This window comes from Aquarana catesbeiana, linkage group LG04 (genome assembly GCF_042186555.1).
Source record: "Aquarana catesbeiana isolate 2022-GZ linkage group LG04, ASM4218655v1, whole genome shotgun sequence".
NCBI lineage: Eukaryota > Metazoa > Chordata > Amphibia > Anura > Ranidae > Aquarana > Aquarana catesbeiana.
In genome coordinates, this window is record NC_133327.1 from 35,763,371 (window position 1) to 35,784,626 (window position 21,256).

Sequence of the window (21,256 nt, forward strand, 5' to 3'; positions counted from 1 at the left end):
CTTTTAGGCTTGTAAACATTACATGCAAATAGTGTGTATAGTGCAGACTCTAGAACCTGTACACAGTGCAGGCTGATATCAGTGTTTATACTTATATATTCCTCAGTGCTAGGTACACTTGCACACAGTTTTTGAGGGAACTAGGCAGGTAGGTTTTTCCAAACATCATGGAGAACTAACCACAGATCTTCTGTAGATGTAGGCGGTTGCCTCAAATCCTTTTGACTTTTCATGTAATCCCAGACAAACTCCATGATGTTTAGATCAAGGCTCTGTGGGGGCCAAACCATAGCTTCCAGGGCTCCTTATTCTTCTTTACACTGAAGATGGTTCTTAAGGGATTGTAAAGGCTCAAGGTTTTTCACCTTAAAGCGGAGTTCCGCTTAAAGAAAAAAAATAAAATAAAAGTCAGCAGCTACAAATGCTGCAGCTGCTGACTTTTAATAATCGGACACTTACCTGTTCCAGGGTCCAGCAATGCGGGGGAAGGAAGCCCCGCTCATCTTCCCCTCTGCTCGGCATTGTAACTCTGGGCGCCCGGCTGTGGCTTCACACCCGGGCACCCACTGCGCATGCGCGCGCCGTGACTGGCCGTGAAATCATCTGGGACCTGTCACGTGTCCCAGATGATTGCCTAGAGGGAGGGGGGAAAGCTGATCTCCCTTCCTGCACCAAGGGAAGTGACGTCAGGAGCTCAGGCGCCGAAAGGAGGCAGATTACGAGGGACCCCCTAGCAACAGGCATTAAAGAGGTGAGTAAAAAAAAAAATTTTCTCCAAATGTTTTTTTTTTTTTTTTGGGTGGAACTCCACTTTAATGCTTTCTTTGCATTAAAGAGGAACTGCAGTCTGCTCACATAATTTGTAATGAAAACATCTTTGCCATTCTGAAGCTTCCCTCCATCCACTTTGCATATTAGTTTATATCCAGTATCTCACAAAAGTGAGTACACCCCTCAGATTTTTGTTAAAATGTTATTATATCTTTTCATGTGACAACACTGAAGAAATGACACTTTGCTACAATGTAAAGAAGGGTGAGTGTACAGCTTGTATAACAGTGTAAATTTGCTGCCCCATCAAAATAACTCAACACACAGCCATTAATGTCTAAACCGCTGGCAACAAAAGTGAGTACACCCCTAAGTGAAAATGTCCAAATTGGGCTCAAAGTGTCAATATTTTGTGTGGCCACCATTATTTTCCAGCACTGCCTTAACCCTCTTGGGCATGGAGTTCACCAGAGCTTCACAGGTTGCCACTGGAGTCCTCTTCCACTCCTCCATGATGACATCACAGAGCTGGTGGATGTTAGAGACCTTGCACTCCTCCACCTTCCATTTGAGGATGCCCCACAGATGGTCAATAGGGTTTAGGTCTGGAGACATGCTTGGCCAGTCCATCACCTTTACCCTCAGCTTCTTTAGCATGGCAGTGGTCGTCTTGGAGGTTTGTTTGGGGTCGTTATGTTGAAATACTGCCCTGCGGCCCAGTCTCTGAAGGGAGGGGATCATGCTCTGCTTCAGTATGTCACAGTACATGTTGGCTTTCATGGTTCCCTCAATGCACTGTAGCTCCCCAGTGCCGGCAGCACTCATGCAGCCCCAGACCATGACACTCCCACCACCATGCTTGACTGTAGGCAAGACACACTTGTCTTTGTACTCCTCACCTGGTTGCCGCCACACACACACTTGACACCATCTGAACAAAATAAGTTTATCTTGGTCTCATCAGACCATAGGATATGGTTCCAGCAATCCATGTCCTTATCATGCTTGTCTTCAGCAAACTGTTTACAGGCTTTCTTGTGCATCATCTTTAGAAGAAGCTTCCTTCTGGGACGACAGCCATGCAGACCAATTTGATGCAGTGTACAGCGTATTGTCTGAGCACTGACAGGCTGACCCCCCACCTCTTCAACCTCTGCAGCAATTTTGGCAGCACACATACATCTATTTCCCAAAGACAACCTCTGGATATGACGCTGAGATTGTGGGAGGATCCCAGGGTAACGGAGACTCCTTAGGGGAGGGGAGGAGTTAGTAAGATGACCACGCCCATGTGGGGGCGCCAGAAATGTCAGTGTGTATGTAGTGCAGGCTCTAGGACCTGTGCTTAGATATCAGTGTGTATGTAGTGCAGGCTCTGGGACCCATTCACAGATATCAGTGTGTATGTACTGTAGGGTGCCCACGTGTCCCAGATTGCCCGGGACAATCCCACAATTAGCAGGTCTGTCCCGGGTCCCGGGCACCTTCATACTGGGACAATACAGTGTCCTGGAATGAAATTGACAGAGCGAGCAAACCCCGCCATAGCGCTGGCGCTCGCTCCACCTCCAGCTCCACCTGAGACTCTGGGCACTGGTTGCTAGAGCCACCTGGCGGCTAGCAACCAGTGACCTCACAGCCGCAACTCACTCTGCCCAGCATGCAAAGCGGAGGAGAAGTTAACTTTCTCCTCCTCCGCGCCGAACGCTCTCCACCATGCCGGATGAGGCTGTCAGCGGGGGCAGCCCCAAAGACACTAATTCACCGGAACTACTGCAGTCTGGATTAGGATCTCCGTGGATAGTGTTCAGGAAAAAGGTAAAAAGCGCCTTTTTCCGACAGTTCCGACCCCCACCTCTCTACTAGTACAAGTGGAGGGAGTCAGTAGTGGGGGGGTCTGTACTGAGGGGGGTTCTGTATGTATTGGGGGTCCATACTGAGGGAGGGGGGTCTATACTTAGTGGGGGGGGGGTCTGTACTGAGGGAGGGGGGTCTGTACGTAGTGGGGGAGTCCATACTGAGGGAGGGGGTCTGTACGTAGTGGGGGAGTCCATACTGAGGGAGGGGGTCTGTACTTAGTGGGGGGGTCTGTACTGAGGGAGGGTGGTCTATACTTAGTGGAGAGGGGGGTCCGTACTGAGGGAGGGGGTCTATACTTATTGGAGGGGGGTCTGTACTGAGGGAGGGGGTCTATAGTTAGTGGAGGGGGGGTCCATTTTGAGGGAGGGGGTCTATAGTTAGTAGAGAGGGGGGTCCATACTGAGGGAGGGGGTCTATAGTTAGTGGAGAGGGGGGTCCGTACTGAGGGAGGGGATCTATACTTAGTGGAGGGGGGTCCGTACTGAGGGAGGGGGCCTATACTTAGTGGAGGGGGGGTCCGTACTGAGGGAGGGGGTCTATAGTTAGTGGAGAGGGGGTTCCGTACTGAGGAAGGGGATCTATACTACATTCAACACAACCCCCCCTCCTTGGCAAAATTGGCCCTGAATGGCAGTTTGTAAATGTGGTCACCCTAATGTAGTGCAGGCTCTGGGACCCCTGCTCAGATATCATTGTGTATATAGTGCAGGCTCTAAGTTCCGTGCACAGATATGTGTGCATGTAGTGCTAGTGCAGGCTCTAGAACCCATATGCACACTTGCACAGATATCAGTGTGTGTGTAGTGCCGGATCTAGAACCCATCCACAGATATCAGTGTGTATGTAGTGCAGGCTCTAGGACCCTTATACAGACATCAGTGTGTGTATATGTATGTAGTGCAGGCTCTAGGACCCTTATACAGACATCAGTGTGTGTATATATGTATGTAGTGCAGGCTCTAGGACCGGGCAGTGCAGAGTCAGCTCTGGCTGCAGCACTGATCGGAGGAGGAGGAGGAGGCGGTGCAGTAGCAGCCGGGGGGACACAGACAGCACTGAGGGGGACACTGGAGGAGAAGGAGGGACCCCCCCATCCAGGCCCGATCACTTGCCCGGGGTAAGTAGCCAGGGCTGTCATGGCTTGTACTGCGCCCCTGTATATGGGTGCGCCATGCGTGCTTTGCTAGGGGCATGGCAGATTCCTCCCGGCAGAGCTGTCAGTGGGCACTGTGATGGAGGGCAGTGCAGGCCGGCTCCTCTACTCACCCTGTTCTGTCATAGTGCTGAAGGTGCCCTGTGTGAGCTGGCAGTACCACCATACCTATGTGTACCAATCTTCTCTGTCTGCCCCCTGTGTGTGACAATCTCCTCTATCTGCCCCCTATGTGTGCCATCCTCCTTTATCTGCCCCCTATAGGTGCCATCCTCCTCTATCTGCCCCCTGTGTGTGCCATCCTCCTCTGTCCGCCCCCTGTATGTGACATCCTCTATATGCCCCCAATGTGTGTATCCTCTTTTTTTCTGCCCCCTGTGTGTGTGCCATCCTCCTCCTGTCTGTCCCCTGTGTATGCCATCCTCCTCCTGTCTGCCCCCAGTGTGTGCCATCCTCCTCCTGTCTGCCCCCTGTGTGTGCCATCCTCCTCCTGTCTGCCCCCTGTGTGTGTCATCCTTTTATCTGCCCCCTGTGTGTGCCATCCTCCTGTCTGCCCCCTATGTGTGTGCCATCCTCCTTTATTTGCCCCCTGTGTGTGCCACTCTCCTCTGTCTACCCCTCGTGTGTGCCATCCTCCTCTGTCTGCCCCCCTCGTGTGTGCCATCCTCTTCTATTTGCCACTTGTGTGTGCCATCCTCTGCTGTCTGCCCCGTCTGTGCCATCCCCCTCTGTCTGCCCCCTATGTGTGCCATCCTCCTCTATCTGTCATGCTTATCCCTCAGATCTGGCTCAGGCCTGGCACTGGGCATTGTCTATGTGCCAGGCGGGCTAACCCTTTCCTGGATGGCCAGACTGGCACTGCCCAGCAGCAGCCATGCCTCTATCCGATCTAGGCACCCCTCCCCCCACCCACAATGACATTGGCAGACACTTTGCAGATCTTGGCAGTGTGTGTGTTGGGGGGGGGATAATTTACCCCCAGAAATGCCAGCGAGCAGTGAATGGCCCTTCCTCCGGCCCCGTGCTGAGCTGCGGTATTGATCTCAGCCACCTGTAGCTTGTTGCTGCGCGGGGTTAAATGGGGTTACCGGCACGCACAGCCTGTCCCCCACCCTCCATCCTTCTCTCTGGCACGGCTGAGGGTCTCTGGCGTTCATTGTGGATGGAGGATTTGTTTCCGGGTGTGCTCTGATTTGGGGGTCTCTCCAGCTGTCAGTAGGGTGGGCGAGGGGGCCTAGCTTCAAAGGCCAGAATAATATTTCAGCTTGAACTTTGTGTGTGCCGGCGGTGGGGGCTTTACGATATTCAATATTTACCTAGTTTATCCAAGCCTGAGGGGGGAGAACCGGGAAGAAGGGTGTGCGCTACATGGAGGAGGAAGGGGGGGGGCTTCATTCTCTAATCGCCGGATAATCTGATCTCTCCTCGCATCGTCCTCATTTACCCCCGACTGTGCCCTAACCACAAGCAGGTTCACATTTCATCCTGAAGGGGTTGTCTGTTAACCCTTTGCAGCATGGTTTGTGGTAGACATGGGGTTAATATCACTGCGGTGGGATTCTGGACCCCCCCCCCTTCCCTCTATGCACCGGCTTCCATAGCCACGTACGTTTATCCAGTCGTTGCTGTAGGCCCCGAGCTGCAATACAACGCCGTTTTCAAAACCAGGCCTGACCAGGAGCCAGTCAAGCTCCCCCCCTCTATCGTCTGTGCTTACCTAGTCAACCACGGGAACCAAAACATGGCGGTGAGATTTTGGTGGATTCACCTGCCACCGTGCAGTATTTCTCCTTCATTTGCTGAGGGAGGCAATTCTCGTATTTTTATTACTAAATTTTGAATTCTGTTTTCTTTATAATTCCAGAAAAATAATCTCAGATTGTGGTATCTTCTTGCTGTACCTCAGTGCTGTCCACTTCCCTTAAAGTGCACCTGTCATCTGAACTGGTCCTAGAAGTCCAAAAGAGGAGTGTATGTACCTTTGCAGACCTTCATGAGTATGTGAGGAGTCTTAATATACCCACCCCTCTCCCTCCAATAAGCTTTAGGACCAAAGGGGCTAGCCTACCAGTAGGGCAGGGGCCAGCTCTTGACTTTCTCTGAAATGTCAGTGTTTGCATATTAGGAGGGGAGGGTCCAGACCTTGACTTTTTTCTAGAGTCAATATTTGCATAACAGGAGCAGAGGGGCCAGCCCTTGGATTTATCTGAGAAGACAGTATTTTAATTTATGAAAGAGAAGGGCAGACCCTTGACTTTTTCTGAATAGTCAGTAGTTGCCTAGGGGCCAGCTCTTGAGTTTCTCTGAAATGTCAGTATTTGCATATCAGGAGAGGAAGAGCCAGCCCTTGACTTTTTCTAAAGAGTCAATAGTTGCAAACTAGGAGGAAGGGGGCTGTTCCTTGGCTTTTCCTAAAGAGTAAATGTTTGCATGCCAGGAGGGGAGGAGCTAGCCCTTAACTTTCTCTGAAAAGTTAATATTTTCATATCAGGAGTGGAGGGGACAGCCCTTGACTTTTTTTTCTAAAGAGTCACTATTTGCATACCAGGAGGGGATGGGCCATTCCTTGACATATAAGAATTGGAAGGGCCAGCTTTTGATTTTTTTTTTGAATAATTAATATTTGCATATCGGCAGGGGAGGGGCCAGCCCTTGACTTTTTCTAAAGTCAATAGTTGCATACAAGAAGGGGAGGGGCTGTTCCTTAACTTTTCCTAAAGAGTCAATGTTTGCATTGCAGAAGGGAAGGAGCCATTCCTTTACTTTCCCTAAAGAGTCTATATTTGCCTCCCAGAAGGCCTGGGGCTAGCTCTTGACTTCCTTGAAAAAATAATATTTTCAAATCAGGGGGGAGGGGCCAGCCCTTGACTTTAATCTAAAGAGTCACTATTTGCATACCAGGAGGGGAGGGGCCTTTCCTTGACATTTCCTAAAGAGACAATATTTGCATAACAAGAGCAGAGGAGTCAGCCCTTGACTTTCTCTGTAAAGTCAATATTTGCCTATCAGGAGGGGGGAGGCACAAGCTCTTGACTTTCTCTGAAAGGTCAATGTTTGCATATCAGGAGGGGAGGGGCCAGCCCTTGACTTTCTTGTAAAAGTCACTATTTGTAATTAGAACCTCTCCAAAAAATATGTTTACGGCACAGCAAAGGACCACCACCCCAAAAAAAAAAGAATCAAAATGAAAAAATTCGATTCCAGCGAATCTCAAGAAGAACTGCAAAAGTGCAACTCCTGAGGGCCCTGGGGCCAGGTCAGATACTTGTAATCAATGACAGGTATGTGTTAAAAGTTGCTCAGTGGTCTAGGGTCCCCCGGCATCCAGTAATGGGCAGTCTGTAAAGGGGTAGTTATAAGGAAGCTTGTAAGATACATTGGTAAGCTGCCATCGCTGACCTCCTTGGTAACAATCTATTTGTCTTGGTGTCATGCTGATCCTCTGGCTTTAGATTTTATTCACTGGCCTGGGAAGCGACAAAAACACAGAGACAAAAAACGCTGTGTTTTTGTCGCTGCCAGTGATGCAAAGTGTTATTGAAGTCAGAGGGTTGGCATGACACCCCAGCATTTTCATCAGTGGCAGTCTCTATGCGGCTGTCAGGTCGGGTTATTGATTTGGTGGCTAAAACCCAGTAGCTAGGATTCCTCTGTCGTGATGCCAACCTGCCCGGGTAGTGTGCCTGTCACTTACAATGGGTGAGAGCTGTTAAAGTGGATGTAAACCCAAAAGAAAATGTTTTAATTAAGGCTTGCACCTTGTACAGTATAGAATTTCATGTCATCTGTGCCCAGTATTGCCATGAAGGGTTAATCCAGCTCTGCGCAATCCTCTTATCTTTTTTCAGTGAGATAAAAACTGACACAGAGAAATGGGAGTCAGTTCTTCCCCTTTGCTGTGAATGACAGGTGATTTACATATCTCATGCACAAGTCTGAGAGAGACATTCAGTGTACTTCAGATCCCCTCCTCCTTTCTTCTGCAGCTCTCCCAGGATTGGCCGCTCCACACCTCAGCATGATTGGGCATGCTGAAGTCATGTGATGACTTTTCTGGGTTTTTTCTGGATGTTAGTGATCATAGCAGAAGTTCAGTGTAAGAAATACACAGGAGAAAATGCATGTTGACATGGGGAGAGTAGAGGTGGGCAGGGAGTCTACTGACATCACGACTCCACCCACCGAGCTCCAGACAACAAACCCACTCACAGAATCTGCAGTTTTTCGGGTCTCATAACAGACAGAGGGGAGACATTTGACAGGTAGGGATACATGCAGGAGGCATGTATATCCTTATAGATATGCACTGTGGCAGTAGTTTAGAAAGGATGAGAGCGGGTTTATATCCACTTTAAATCACTGGTGGGCAGGGACAATACAGTGAGGCTGTACAGACAGTTTGTAAAAGTTCTTTATTGATCCAGTTACAGAGAAACAAACAACTGATACTTTGTCATCATTTAAGTGACACTTTTGGAATAATTGATGCTCATATCTGGTCATTTGTAACAGTCCTGCACTGTAACTGTTCACCGCACAGTGCATAGAAAATGAATGTGCGTCAATGCATGATAAAGCGCGCTGGCGTGTTTTTTTTTTTGTTTTTTTTTTATGCATTGTACACACTTTAAGTTGAATTGTGTTATTTTAAATGTATTCTTCTCAGAACAGGCCACATCAAGGAGCTAAAACACATGTGCCTTGGTAAAGATAGTATCTGTTCCTATCTCTGCGCTGCGTGTGTTTTCAAAAATACAACATGTTCAAATTCTTTCTGCATTTAAAGGCATTGGCAGATCGTACATTCTGATATGTTGGTAACAGGTAATAAAGAGTAATTCCGCTGTATCTGAGCACCTCAAACCAAAAAGCTATTTAACACTATATAACCGCTTGCCGACCAGCCGCCGCAGTTATACTGCTGCAGAAAGGCACGGGCAGGCGAATGCGCCGTCATGTTACGTGGGCTTCAAAGGCGGCCACTAGGGGCGCGCGCGCCCGCTGCTCGCTCCCGGAGCCGATCCGAGTGCGAGACCTCCTTGCTCCCGCGATCGCTCGTAACACGGCGAGCTGTAAACACAGAGCTCCCGTTCTCTAAAGGGAGAAGTGACAGATCGTCTGTTCATACAAAGTATGAACAGCGATCTGTCATCTCCCCTAGTCAGTCCCTTCCCCCCTTTAGTTAGAACATACATTAGGGAACACAGTTAACCCCTTGATCGCCCTCCAGTGTTAACCCCTTCACTGCCAGTGACATTTTTACTGTAATCAATGCATTTTTATTGCACTGATCACTGTATTAATGCCAATGGTCCCAAAATGTGTCAAAATTGTCCGATGTGTCCGCCATAATGTCGCAGCCACGATGAATATCACAGATTGCAGCCATTACTAGTAAAAAAAAAAATAATAAAAATGCTATAAATCTATCCCCTATTTTGTAGACCCTATAACTTTTGCGCAAACCAATCAATGTACGCTTATTGAAATTTTTTTTTTTTTTACCAAAAATATGTAGAAGAATACATATCGGCCTAAACTGAGAAAAAAATTGTTATTTAAAAAAAAATGGGGATATTTATTATAGCAAAAAGTACAAAATATTGTGTTTTTTTTTCAAAATTGTCGCTTTTTTTGTTTGTAGCGCAAAAAATAAAAACCGCGGAGATGATCAAAAACCACCAAAAGAAAGCTCTATTTGTGTGAAAAAAAAGGACGTCAATTTTGATTGGGTACAGCGTCGCACTTTCGCACAATTGTCAGTTAAAGTGACGCAGTGCCGAATTGCAAAAAGTGCTCTGGTCAGGAAGGGGGTAAAATCTTCTGGGGCTAAAGTGGTTTTTAAAGCAGTGTTCCACCCAAAAATGGAACTCCACTTTAAGTGCAGGAGACCCCCTGACATACTACATTTGGCATGTCATTTTTTTTGGGGGGGGGGCGATACCCTCTTTTTAGAGGTATCCAGCTCCCACTTCCTCCCCGGGCTCTGCAGCACCGGAAGGAAGATCACCTTTCCCCCCTCCCTTCCTGCAATCTTCTTGGATACGTCACAGGTCCCAGAAGATTGCCCAGCCATTCACAGCGTGCAGCGTGGCTCGTGCATGTGCAGTGCATGCCCGGCTGTGAAGCCACAGCCAGGCACCCACAGTAAGAATGCCAGCGCCCTGGAGAGGAGGGGGGGGGAGAGGAGCGGGGCTTTGTACACCCGCATCGCTGGACCGTAGGACAGGTGAGTGTCTGATTATTAAAAGTCAGCAGCTACAGTTTTTGTAGCTGCTGACTTTTGCGGGCATGCACTGCGCATGTACGAGCCACACTGCACATGCGCGGGTCGCGATGGTTGGCTGGACAATCTTCTGGGACCTGTGACGTGTCCCAGGAGATTGCACGGAGGGAGGGGAGAGAGGTGAACTTCCTTCCTGCTCCGCGGAGCCCCGGCAGGAAGTGGGAGCTGGATGCCTCTAAAAAGAGGGTATCCCCCCCCCCCCCCCAAAAAAAAAATGTCATGCCAAATGTGGCATGTCAGGGGGTCACCTTCACTTAAAGCGAAGTTCCATTTTTGGGTGGAACTCTGCTTTAATGCATAGAATGCATTAAGGTGAAAAACATAGAGGGTTTACAACCCCTTTAGACCTCATGTACACTGCTGTTGGTAAACGAACGTTTAGTAGCAGTTGGGCTTTTTTTCCAGCTGCCCTTGAAATCTCCTCTATGTTATCATATCAGTACATGTACACAGGGTCGTTAATAGTTGTTTTTAGGCAGTTGAGTTTAGAAGTATTTGTTTTAAACCAAAAAAATGCATTCCCGGGAGTTCAGGGGAATTTGAAACACCAAATGCTTCTAGCAGTGTGTAAAAGCATCTAAACGCGGTAACTGGCGTTTATAAGCGTTTTCGTTTATAGGCATTTTCCATAGGACATCATTGCTGACCATTTGTAATGGTAAAGAGAGAGAAAGTGAGTCTACTGATGTGTAAAGTCTAAAACGCTTCCAAACGCAAACGCTCATGAATGCTGGAAAACGCAGCATGTAAAAGTGGCAAAACAGACATTTTTAAACTTCAGTTACTAGCTAACAAGTTCCAGTGTTCTAGAGAGGTTTTCAAACATCCTGTGTACATGAAGCATAAAGTAGAAAATTTAAAAAAACACCACACCAAAAAATGTGCGTTAACACGCATCAATAATGCATGCAAAGGCATAAAAAAAAAAAACCTGTGTGCTGAAGTGCACTCCAAGTCTGACATGCCTTATCTTTAGTGAGTTGCTTCTTAACACAGCAAATGTAAAATGCATGATAACACAATACATAACAACAATACATAGGTGTGAATGGGCCCTTAAGACATGTGCACTGCCGAAAATTTTTTTTTCGTTTTTGTTTCATTCGGTTTTTTTTTAGTTTTTCGTGTCATTCGTTATGATCAAAATTCGTAAATTCATATATTCGTATATTTGTAAATGCGTCAATTTGAAAATTCAGAAATACGAAAATTCTGAAATTTGAAAATCCGAGAATAAGAAAGAAATTCCGAAAATTCAAAATGATAACTAACTAACTAATAATAACTAACTATTAAATTATAGGTATTGGAATTTCCTTTCAAATTTGGCTGTTAGTGAATGATACAAATGATCCAAAATAATGAATGCCACTTCTAAACAAATAGAACGGAATGAATTATTATTATTAATAATAATAATAATAATTTATTATTATTATTATTAATAATTCATTCTGTTCCATTTGTTTAGATGTGGCATTCGTTATTTCGGATAATTCGTATTTGTTACCCGGCCCGGCTAATAATAATATTAAAAATAATAATAATAATAAAAAAAAGTTTTTATTATTATTATTGTTATTTATTATTATTAATTTGTTACTTTCCTTTCGTTTAGAAGCGGCATTCGTTATTTTGGATAAATACGTATTCGTTACATTCACTAACAGCCAAATTTGAAAGGAAATTCCAATACCTATAATTTAATAGTTAAGTTATTTTTAGTTATTATTTCAGATTTTCGGATTTTCATTTTTTTGAATTATCGTTCCTATTTTCGGATTTTCAAATTTCCCGAATTTTTGAATTTATGAATTTTTCGAATATTCGAATTTATGAATATTCAGAAAAATTCGTTAAATGGGTTTTCATTAATTCGGATATTTCCGAATTAACGAATTTATAGAAATTAGTTAAAGAACGAATTCGGAACAAAACAAATTGCATAAGTGTAGGGCCCTTAACCCTCTAAATGAACACAACCTTTGACCCAGACCTACCCTGAAATGTATCCCTTAACACAAGTTCAAATGGTAAACCTGAACTCTAAGCATAGCCATTCAGTTCCCTTAGGCTCCATCCACACTATAGTGTTTTGTGAACGCATGCATAATTACAAGATGCGGGGAAATAAGCGTGTTGAACTTGCGGTGCCATTCATTGTCAATGGCAGTCCAACGCCCATCACAGTAGAGTAGACAGCAGGCACTCCAGGCAGCCAGAGCCAGAGCCATAACAGGATAGGACAGGACAGGAGAGGAGAGCCACCCGCCCGAGCGCCTAGTGGGGATCTTCTCGCAGTGGCGCGGCAGGCACATTGTAATTCCCACCTTCCCACCCCCATGGTCCCGGCATTGGACCAGTGGGACGTCCATCGTAGGCGCTGCAGACTCCATAAGGAGGGACCTGCTATGTCACTCGGCCACGCTCGGGGTTAGTTCAGTCCCCGCTCGGGTTGGGGGCTAATAATAGAATTATGCAAGCCCGAGACCCGGGGCTTTTTGAGGACCCACTTGGTCTCCAGCCCCCCCTCCCGACGTACAACTAAAGCTCGTTTGGCTATACTTCTCCTGTGGATCACAGGAGTGCAGTTCGTTCTGCATTCATGTGACCCGTTTACAGAAGAGAGTGGGCTGAAGCCACAGAGCCGGTCCAGGCTGGGGAAAGATTGTGACAATATGGTCGGGATCCACCCAGATCCCTGGACTGGCACCTGGCGCAGCCTCTAAGCGAGCTGTTGAGAGCCTGAGCCAGCTGCTCCCACTCTCTCCACAGCCCAGCGCTCCAGGAGCGCGGGGGAGGGGCAAAGCAGACAGCAAGGACTTGCAGTGCTGGGTAGAGACGACACCAGCAAAAATTACAGGCACCACCCATCTGGACTTGAGCCAGTCGCACATGTGCAGTAATTGTCTGTTAGCCCGGCTTTCCTACTCAGTGCACAGCTATATTGCACACTGGCCCACTATGGTGCAACAACTGCACCCCTCCCATGATGGACATTCAAGGAACAAGGTTTCCACTGGATGGCAGAAATGCCCAGGGAAGGGGTAAGGACAGCTTATAAAAGACATCATGTCTAAGAGAGTGACAGAGAAAATCCTATAAAATACATCATGCCTAAGAGAGGGACAGGGCAAACCTCTAAAAGACATCATGCCTAGGAGAGGGACGGGGCAATCCTATAAAAGACATCATGCCTAGGAGAGGGACAGGGATAATTTTATAAAAGACATCATGCCTAGGAGAGGGACGGGGACAAACCTAAAGAAGACATCATGCCCAGAAGAGGGATGGGGCAAACCTATAAAAGACATGCCTAGGAGAGGGACGGGGGCAATTCTATTAAAGACATCATGCCTAGGAGAGGGACGGGGGTAATCCTATAAAAGACATCATGCCTAGGAGAGGGACAGGGATAATTCTATAAAAGACATCATGCCTAGGAGAGGGATGGGGCAATTCTATAAAAGACATTATGCCTAAGAGAGGGACGGGGTAATCCTATAAAAGACATCATGCCTAGGAAAGGGACGGGGCAATCCTATAAAAGACATCATGCCTGGGAGAGGGATGGGGCAATACTATAAAAGACATCATGCCTAGGAGAGGGACGGGGACAATCCTATAAAAGACATCATGCCTAGGAGAGGGACGGGGATAATTCTATAAAAGACATCATGCCTAGGAGAGGGACGGGGATAATTCTATAAAAGACATCATGCCTAGGAGAGGGACGGGGACAATTCTATAAAAGACATCATGCTTAGGAGAGGGACGGGGACAATTCTATAAAAGACATCATGCCTAGGAGAGGGACGGGACAATCCTATAAAAGACATCATGCTTAGGAGAGGGACGGGGACAATTCTATAAAAGACATCATGCCTAGGAGAGGGACGGGGACAATCCTAAAGAAGACATCATGCCCAGAAGAGGGATGGGGGCATACCTATAGAAGACATGCCTAGGAGAGGGACGGGGGCAATTCTATTAAAGACATCATGCCTAGGAGAGGGACGGGGGTAATCCTATAAAAGACATCATGCCTAAGAGAGGGACGGGGACAATCCTATAAAATACATCATGCTAGGAGAGGGACGGGGGTAATCCTATAAAAGACATCATGCCTAGGAAAGGGAAGGGGACAATCCTATAAAATACATCATGCCTGGAGAGGGACGGGGCAATCCTATAAAATACATCATGCGTAGGAGAGGGATGGGGCAATCCTATAAAAGACATCATGCCTAGGAGAGGGACGGGGTAATCCTATAAAAGACATCATGCCTAAGAGAGGGACAGAGGTAATCCGATAAAAGACATCATGCTTAGGAAAGGGAAGGGGACAATCCTATAAAATACATCATGCCTGGACAGGGACGGGGCAATCCTATAAAAGACATCATGCCTGGAGAGGGACGGGGACAATTCTATAAAAGACATCATGCCTAGGAGAGGGACAGGGATAATTCTATAAAAGACATGATGCCTAGGAAATGGACGGGGCAATCCTATAAAAGACATCATGCCTAAGAGAGGGACGGGGTAATCCTATAAAAGACATCATGCCTGGGAGAGGGACGGGGCAATCCTATAAAAGACATCATGCCTAAGAGAGGGACGGGGATAATTCTATAAAAGACATCATGCCTAGGAGAGGGACGGGGATAATTCTATAAAAGACATCATGCCTAGGAGAGGGACGGGGATAATTCTATAAAAGACATCATGCCTAGGAGAGGGACGGGGACAATCCTATAAAAGACATCATGCCTAGGAGAGGGACAGAGATAATTCTATAAAAGACATCATGCCTAGGAGAGGGACAGAGATAATTCTATAAAAGACATCATGCCTAGGAGAGGGACAGGGCAATCCTATAAAAGACATCATGCCTAAGAGAGGGACGGGGTAATCCTATAAAAGACATCATGCCTAGGAGAGGGACGGGGATAATTCTATAAAAGACATCATGCCTAGGAGAGGGACGGGGATAATTCCATAAAAGACATCATGCCTAGGAGAGGGACGGGGATAATTCTATAAAAGACATCATGCCTAGGAGAGGGACGGGGATAATTCTATAAAAGACATCATGCCTAGGAGAGGGACGGGACAATCCTATAAAAGACATCATACCTAAGAGAGGGACAGGGACAATTCTATAAAAGACATTATGCTTAGGAGAGGAGACGGGGACAATTCTATAAAGGACATCATGCCTAGGAGAGGGACGGGACAATCCTATAAAAGACATCATACCTAAGAGAGGGACAGGGACAATTCTATAAAAGACATTATGCTTAGGAGAGGGACGGGGACAATTCTATAAAAGACATCATGCCTAGGAGGGGGACGGGGACAGGCATTATATTGTGACTGCTTCTCCTTCACTGACTCCATGCTTGTTGTGGGCTTCTGGCTGAAACTACAGAACTCGGAGACAGCCAGGCACCATGCATTCTCTGACAGAGGTGAGCAGTAGAAGCCTCAGAGATGAGGAATAAGGCCTTCATTGAGGGTAAACATGGCACAGTGTGTTTGGCAATGATTGATTATTAGCAAATATTTACTATGAAAGCAGATTTGTGCAGTTGCAGCATCGGGAAGAAAACATGACCCGGAAATATGTTCTTCCATCTGATTTTTGTAATTTTTGCAATCCTATAAAAGACATCATGCCTAGGAGAGGGACAGAGGTAATCCGATAAAAGACATCATGCTTAGGAAAGGGAAGGGGACAATCCTATAAAATACATCATGCCTGGACAGGGACGGGGCAATCCTATAAAAGACATCATGCCTAGGAGAGGGACAGAGGTAATCCGATAAAAGACATCATGCTTAGGAAAGGGAAGGGGACAATCCTATAAAATACATCATGCCTGGACAGGGACGGGGCAATCCTATAAAAGACATCATGCCTAGGAGAGGGACAGAGGTAATCCGATAAAAGACATCATGCTTAGGAAAGGGAAGGGGACAATCCTATAAAATACATCATGCCTGGACAGGGACGGGGTAATCCTATAAAAGACATCATGCCTAGGAAAGGGAAGGGGACAATCCTATAAAATACATCATGCTTGGAGAGGGACGGGGCAATCCTATAAAATACATCATGCGTAGGAGAGGGATGGGGCAATCCTATAAAAGACATCATGCCTAGGAGAGGGACGGGGTAATCCTATAAAAGACATCATGCCTAAGAGAGGGACAGAGGTAATCCGATAAAAGACATCATGCTTAGGAAAGGGAAGGGGACAATCCTATAAAATACATCATGCCTGGAGAGGGACGGGGCAATCCTATAAAAGACATCATGCCTAGGAGAGGGACGGGGCAATCCTATAAAAGACATCATGCCTAGGAGAGGGACGGGGCAATCCTATAAAAGACATCATGCCTAGGAGTGGGACAGGGATAATTCTATAAAAAACATCATGCCTAGGAGAGGGATGGGGCAATTCTATAAAAGACATCATGCCTAAGAGAGGGACGGGGTAATCCTATAAAAGACATCATGCCTAGGAAAGGGAAGGGGACAATCCTATAAAAGACATCATGCCTGGGAGAGGGACGGGGCAATCCTATAAAAGACATCATGCCTAAGAGAGGGACGGGGATAATTCTATAAAGACATCATGCCTAGGAGAGGGACGGGGATAATTCTATAAAAGACATCATGCCTAGGAGAGGGACGGGGACAAACCTAAAGAAGACATCATGCCCAGAAGAGGGATGGGGGCAAACCTATAAAAGACATCATGCCTAGGAGAGGGACGGGGACAATTCTATAAAAGACAATATGCTTAGGAGAGGGACGGGGACAATTCTATAAAAGACATCATGCCTAGGAGAGGGACGGGACAATCCTATAAAAGACATCATGCCTAGGAGAGGGACAGGGACAATTCTATAAAAGACATCATGCCTAGGAGGGGGACGGGGACAATCCTATGGAAGGCATTATATTGTGACTGCTTCTCCTTCACTGACTCCATGCTTGTTGTGGGCTTCTGGCTGAAACTACAGAACTCGGAGACAGCCAGGCACCATGCATTCTCTGACAGAGGTGAGCAGTAGAAGCCTCAGAGATGAGGAATAAGGCCTTCATTGAGGGTAAACATGGCACAGTGTGTTTGGCAATGATTGATTATTAGCAAATATTTACTATGAAAGCAGATTTGTGCAGTTGCAGCATCGGGAAGAAAACATGACCCGGAAATATGTTCTTCCATCTGATTTTTGTTTGGGGGGTGGGGGGGAGTATGTTTGATAACATTTTAGATCTGTAAAGTTACAGGTACTGTTACTATTTTAGGGCCCATTCACATCAGCAGGCATGATTTAAGGTGCACATTGTACAATGCATCTCAATGTTTGCTTTTTTTTAATTTAAATGTAAAGCTTTATTGAACTTGACAATCTGTGGGCGCCCCCCACCCCAAAGCACCCGGCCCCATGTTGATGGGAACAAGGGCCTCTTCTCGTCAACCCTGGCAGGTGGTTGTCAGGGTCTGCGGCCCCCATATGTGAATGAGTATCGGGTACATTGTACCCCTATCCATTCACCAAAAAAGCAGTGAAATGTAGAAAAAACAAGAGCCGATTTTTGACAAGTCCTTTATTAAAAAAAATAGCTCTGTCTTCTCCCAGCCACTGTCTTCTCCCGCTGCCATCTCTCCTGGTCCCAGCTTCTTCTGCCTCTGTCCCTCCCGGTGCTATCTTCTCCCCGAGCTGTCTTCACCCACCGCCGTCTTCTCCCGGAGCTGTCTTCTCCCGCGCCGCTGTCTTCTTCTTCGAACACGCTGCCCCAAAGCACCCCCCCCCCATGTTGAGGGCATGCGGTCTGGTATGGTTCAGGAGGGGGAGGGGGGCGCTTGCTTGTCCCCACCCTATCCGAGCATGCAGCCCGGCAAGTCAGAAAAAGGGTCTGGTATGGATTTGGGGGGAACCCCACGCCATTTATAAAGAAAATTTTGGCGTGGGGGTGCCCCCTCCAAATCCATACCAGACTGAAGGGCCTGGTATGGACTGGGAGGAGATGACCCCACGCCTTTTTTTTCATGAATTCTTTTAGCCGGTGTCTTGCCGAGAGAGTTCCCTCGGCGGATAAGGACCCCGCTGTACTGCACAGGCGCAGCGCCTGCGCAGTACGAACTACTGTCAGCCGAGATAGCCGAAGCTCAAACTCTTCATTCAGCTGTACATGGCGCCTGCGCCCTAGGTCCAGGTTCCTTCCCCACCATTGAAGTGGACCTAGAGGGGGAATCAAAAAGAACCGAGCGCAGCGAGGCCGTGCCCGAAGCGCGGCGAGCGAAGCGAGCCCGCGAGAGGCCCTCTTACAGGCGCCGTGTACAGCTGATTTTCAGCTATTCACCTTCGGCTATTTCCGCTGGATCCTACTGCGCACAGTACAGGGGGGTCCTTATCCGCCGAGCGGAACTTTCTCGGCAGAACACCGGCAATTTTTTTTTTTTTTTTACATTCAGCTGTCAACGGGGAAGCCCGCTGAAAGCTGATGACTCATCCGTTTGCTAAGGACACGGCGGCCGGCTTCCTGACCCGCTGTTTAGCAACCAGCTATATACATTGAATGTAAAAAAAAAGACACAAATAGCAAAATGCACATTGTGGCAAAATCACGGTAAAATGCAGAACTTGCGTTTTGGATGCGGGTCCATTGAAGTCTATTACATGCAAAGTGCTGCATTTTGCGGGAAAAAAAGTCTCCGACCCTTTCCAAAAACGCAGAAGCAAAAAAATGCATTGATGTGAACGTGTTCCATAGGAACCCATGTTAAAAAAATATTCCCTGCATTTTTGCAAAATGCAAAATGCATCAAAAAACACATTAGTGAGCATGGAGCCCAAGTCCCTTGATGTGGAGATGAGAATGACAGCCCCTTCAAATACATTAGGACCTAATCACACTATCACTGTACCACACATGTTACTATAATGCATGTTACATGCGTTGGTGCAGTGCTCTGCCTTTCATTAGCCAATCGATGTGTGTTGCTTAACATGCAGTACAGTGCGGTGCTGAAAATGCTGAATGCACAGTATTTGTTCCCTTGTGGTACGTTGGCCAGCCCAATAAATAAATGGGCTGCCCTAATGTAAAGCATGTTAATGTGTGACACAACGGGGGAGATTTACTAAAACTGCAGCACACAGAATGTGCTACAGCTGTGCATCGTGACCAATCAGCTTCCAGTATTAAGCCCTGGTTCACACCAGTGCGGCTTCGAATCTACACTACTTCAGCACGATTTCAAAGCCACAGATCCATGCGATTTGGATCTCTGATTTTATCGTGGCTTGCGACTTCGTAGTGCAGGAACCCTTTTCAAAGTCACTGCAACTCGCGTCGCAACGAATTGGTGAGAATGGGGTGTGACTTGCCATGTGACTTTAAATTGGCAAATCGCATGACAAATCACACTGCTGTGACCCAGGGCTTAGCGCCCGTTCACACTGAAGTCGGGTTTGAAATCGTGTGAGTTCAGCTGAACTCGCACAGTTTCAAACCCACATTTCAGTGCGACTTGGGGGGGGGGGGCAATTTGAAAGAGATCTCTGCGGGTTCATGCACAGATGTCTATTGAAATCGCCCCCGAAGTCGACAAAAGTAGTGCAGAAACTACTTTTGGGAATCAGTGCGGCGCCATGAAGTTGGCGTCACACCGATTGGAATAGTGCCATTGCCGGAAATAGACTGCGATTTGGCATGTGATTTGACATGTGAAATCGCATGTCAAATTGCACCGATGTGAGCGGGGGCTTATTGTAAAAGCCTAATTGAACAAGCTGAAGTTAGAAGCTGATTGGCTACCATGCACAGTTGCACCAGATCTGAGTGCTCCAGTTTTAGTAAATCCCCACCCCACCCGTGCATGTTAACACATGTCCACTGATTGCACTGCAGTGGATCTGACTGGTGTGAATGAGCCCCCTTAGTCGTATTTGTATGGTTCAAGAGTTACAAACTGTCATCTGAGTGCATTTTTTTCCCTAGGAGTCAGGTGTAAAATCAAGGAACAAGTAAACTGGTTTATTATCCATGGAAAAGATTACAAGGCATTTGTGCTGTCTCCGGCTCCTGGTGAAGAGATTGGCTGAGCTTTGATTCAGGCCGCTGTTGTAGGAAAGCGATAAGCACTCTTTATTTCATCTCTTTTATCCCTCTCTCACGGTCGCCGTCTGCTTGCCTATTTAATAGCATTAAGCCATGCCCAGTACGTTTTCCCATTCCCGCTAACCTCAGCCCTTATTGTATTGATTAACCATAAGTTCCCCTTCATAGGCATGTCATTTTGGGTTTTTCTGCTGCTGTGAGTCTCCACTTTATGAAAAAGCAATGTCTGTATAGGGAATAGAAGATGAGGTTAGCTGAGGACTGGACTACATTTCTGGATATGAGCCATAGGGGGAGCCGATGAGGGTGCAAGTGGCACTTTTTAATTTCGGAAATAATAGAGGTGATTTCCATTTTCTTATGTCGCTGAACCATCGGGGAGATTTCTCCTCACTCCCTGTCCCAGGGACACAGCAGGAAGCGAGAAGAAATCTCTGCAAAATCACGCAAGTTCCCTCTTAGCTGTGACCTGCCAGATGTCCCCATTCAAGGGTTTCCCCCTCACCCCCTGTTCAAGTGTCAACTGTTGAATTTCTCATCCCTTTCTATTACAGTGACCTTGTAATGGTGTGCATGTGTTAATAGATGCACAAACACGTTTATAGTTGTTGGTTGTACCAAAATCAAGTCCATCCCGACTCCTGACGCACTGTCTGCTGTGACTGGTGTGGTGTCACGTTGACCAAAAAAAGGCTATCCAGGACCTCTAATCAGGTGTGGAGCGCAGCAGGCTGCTTGACAGCATCTCCAGTGGGCTTTAGTGCTGGACACACTGGCTGTTGGTAAAAGTTGGGGTCCAGCACTAAAGCTGGCCATACATAGCTGGAATTTTGGCCAATTCCTGCTGAATCGGCTGAAATTGGAATTGTGGGAAAAACCGAAGGATCTGCGTAGACAATTGTCAGTTGAACAGTGACTATATCCTTTCAGATACACTTTCTGGGTATTCAAGTGTCATCAGGTATTGCAACTGCTTAACCACTTCAGCCCCGGAAGATTTTACCCTTTTCCTGACCAGAGCACGTTTTGCGATTCGGCACTG

General features: G+C 46.9%; 1 protein-coding gene across 3 annotated transcripts in view; it reads left to right on the forward strand.

The window, feature by feature from the left end:
- The first annotated feature begins 3,584 nt into the window (after positions 1 to 3,584).
- Positions 3,585 to 21,256, forward strand: part of LOC141139158 (DNA (cytosine-5)-methyltransferase 3A) — a 390,588-nt gene continuing 372,916 nt past the window's right edge. For all 3 annotated transcript variants that reach the window (XR_012243729.1, XM_073625034.1, XM_073625036.1), the window contains exon 1: positions 3,585 to 3,748. The gene's annotated coding sequence lies outside the window, so the exon portion shown is untranslated. The remainder of the gene's footprint in view (positions 3,749 to 21,256) is intronic.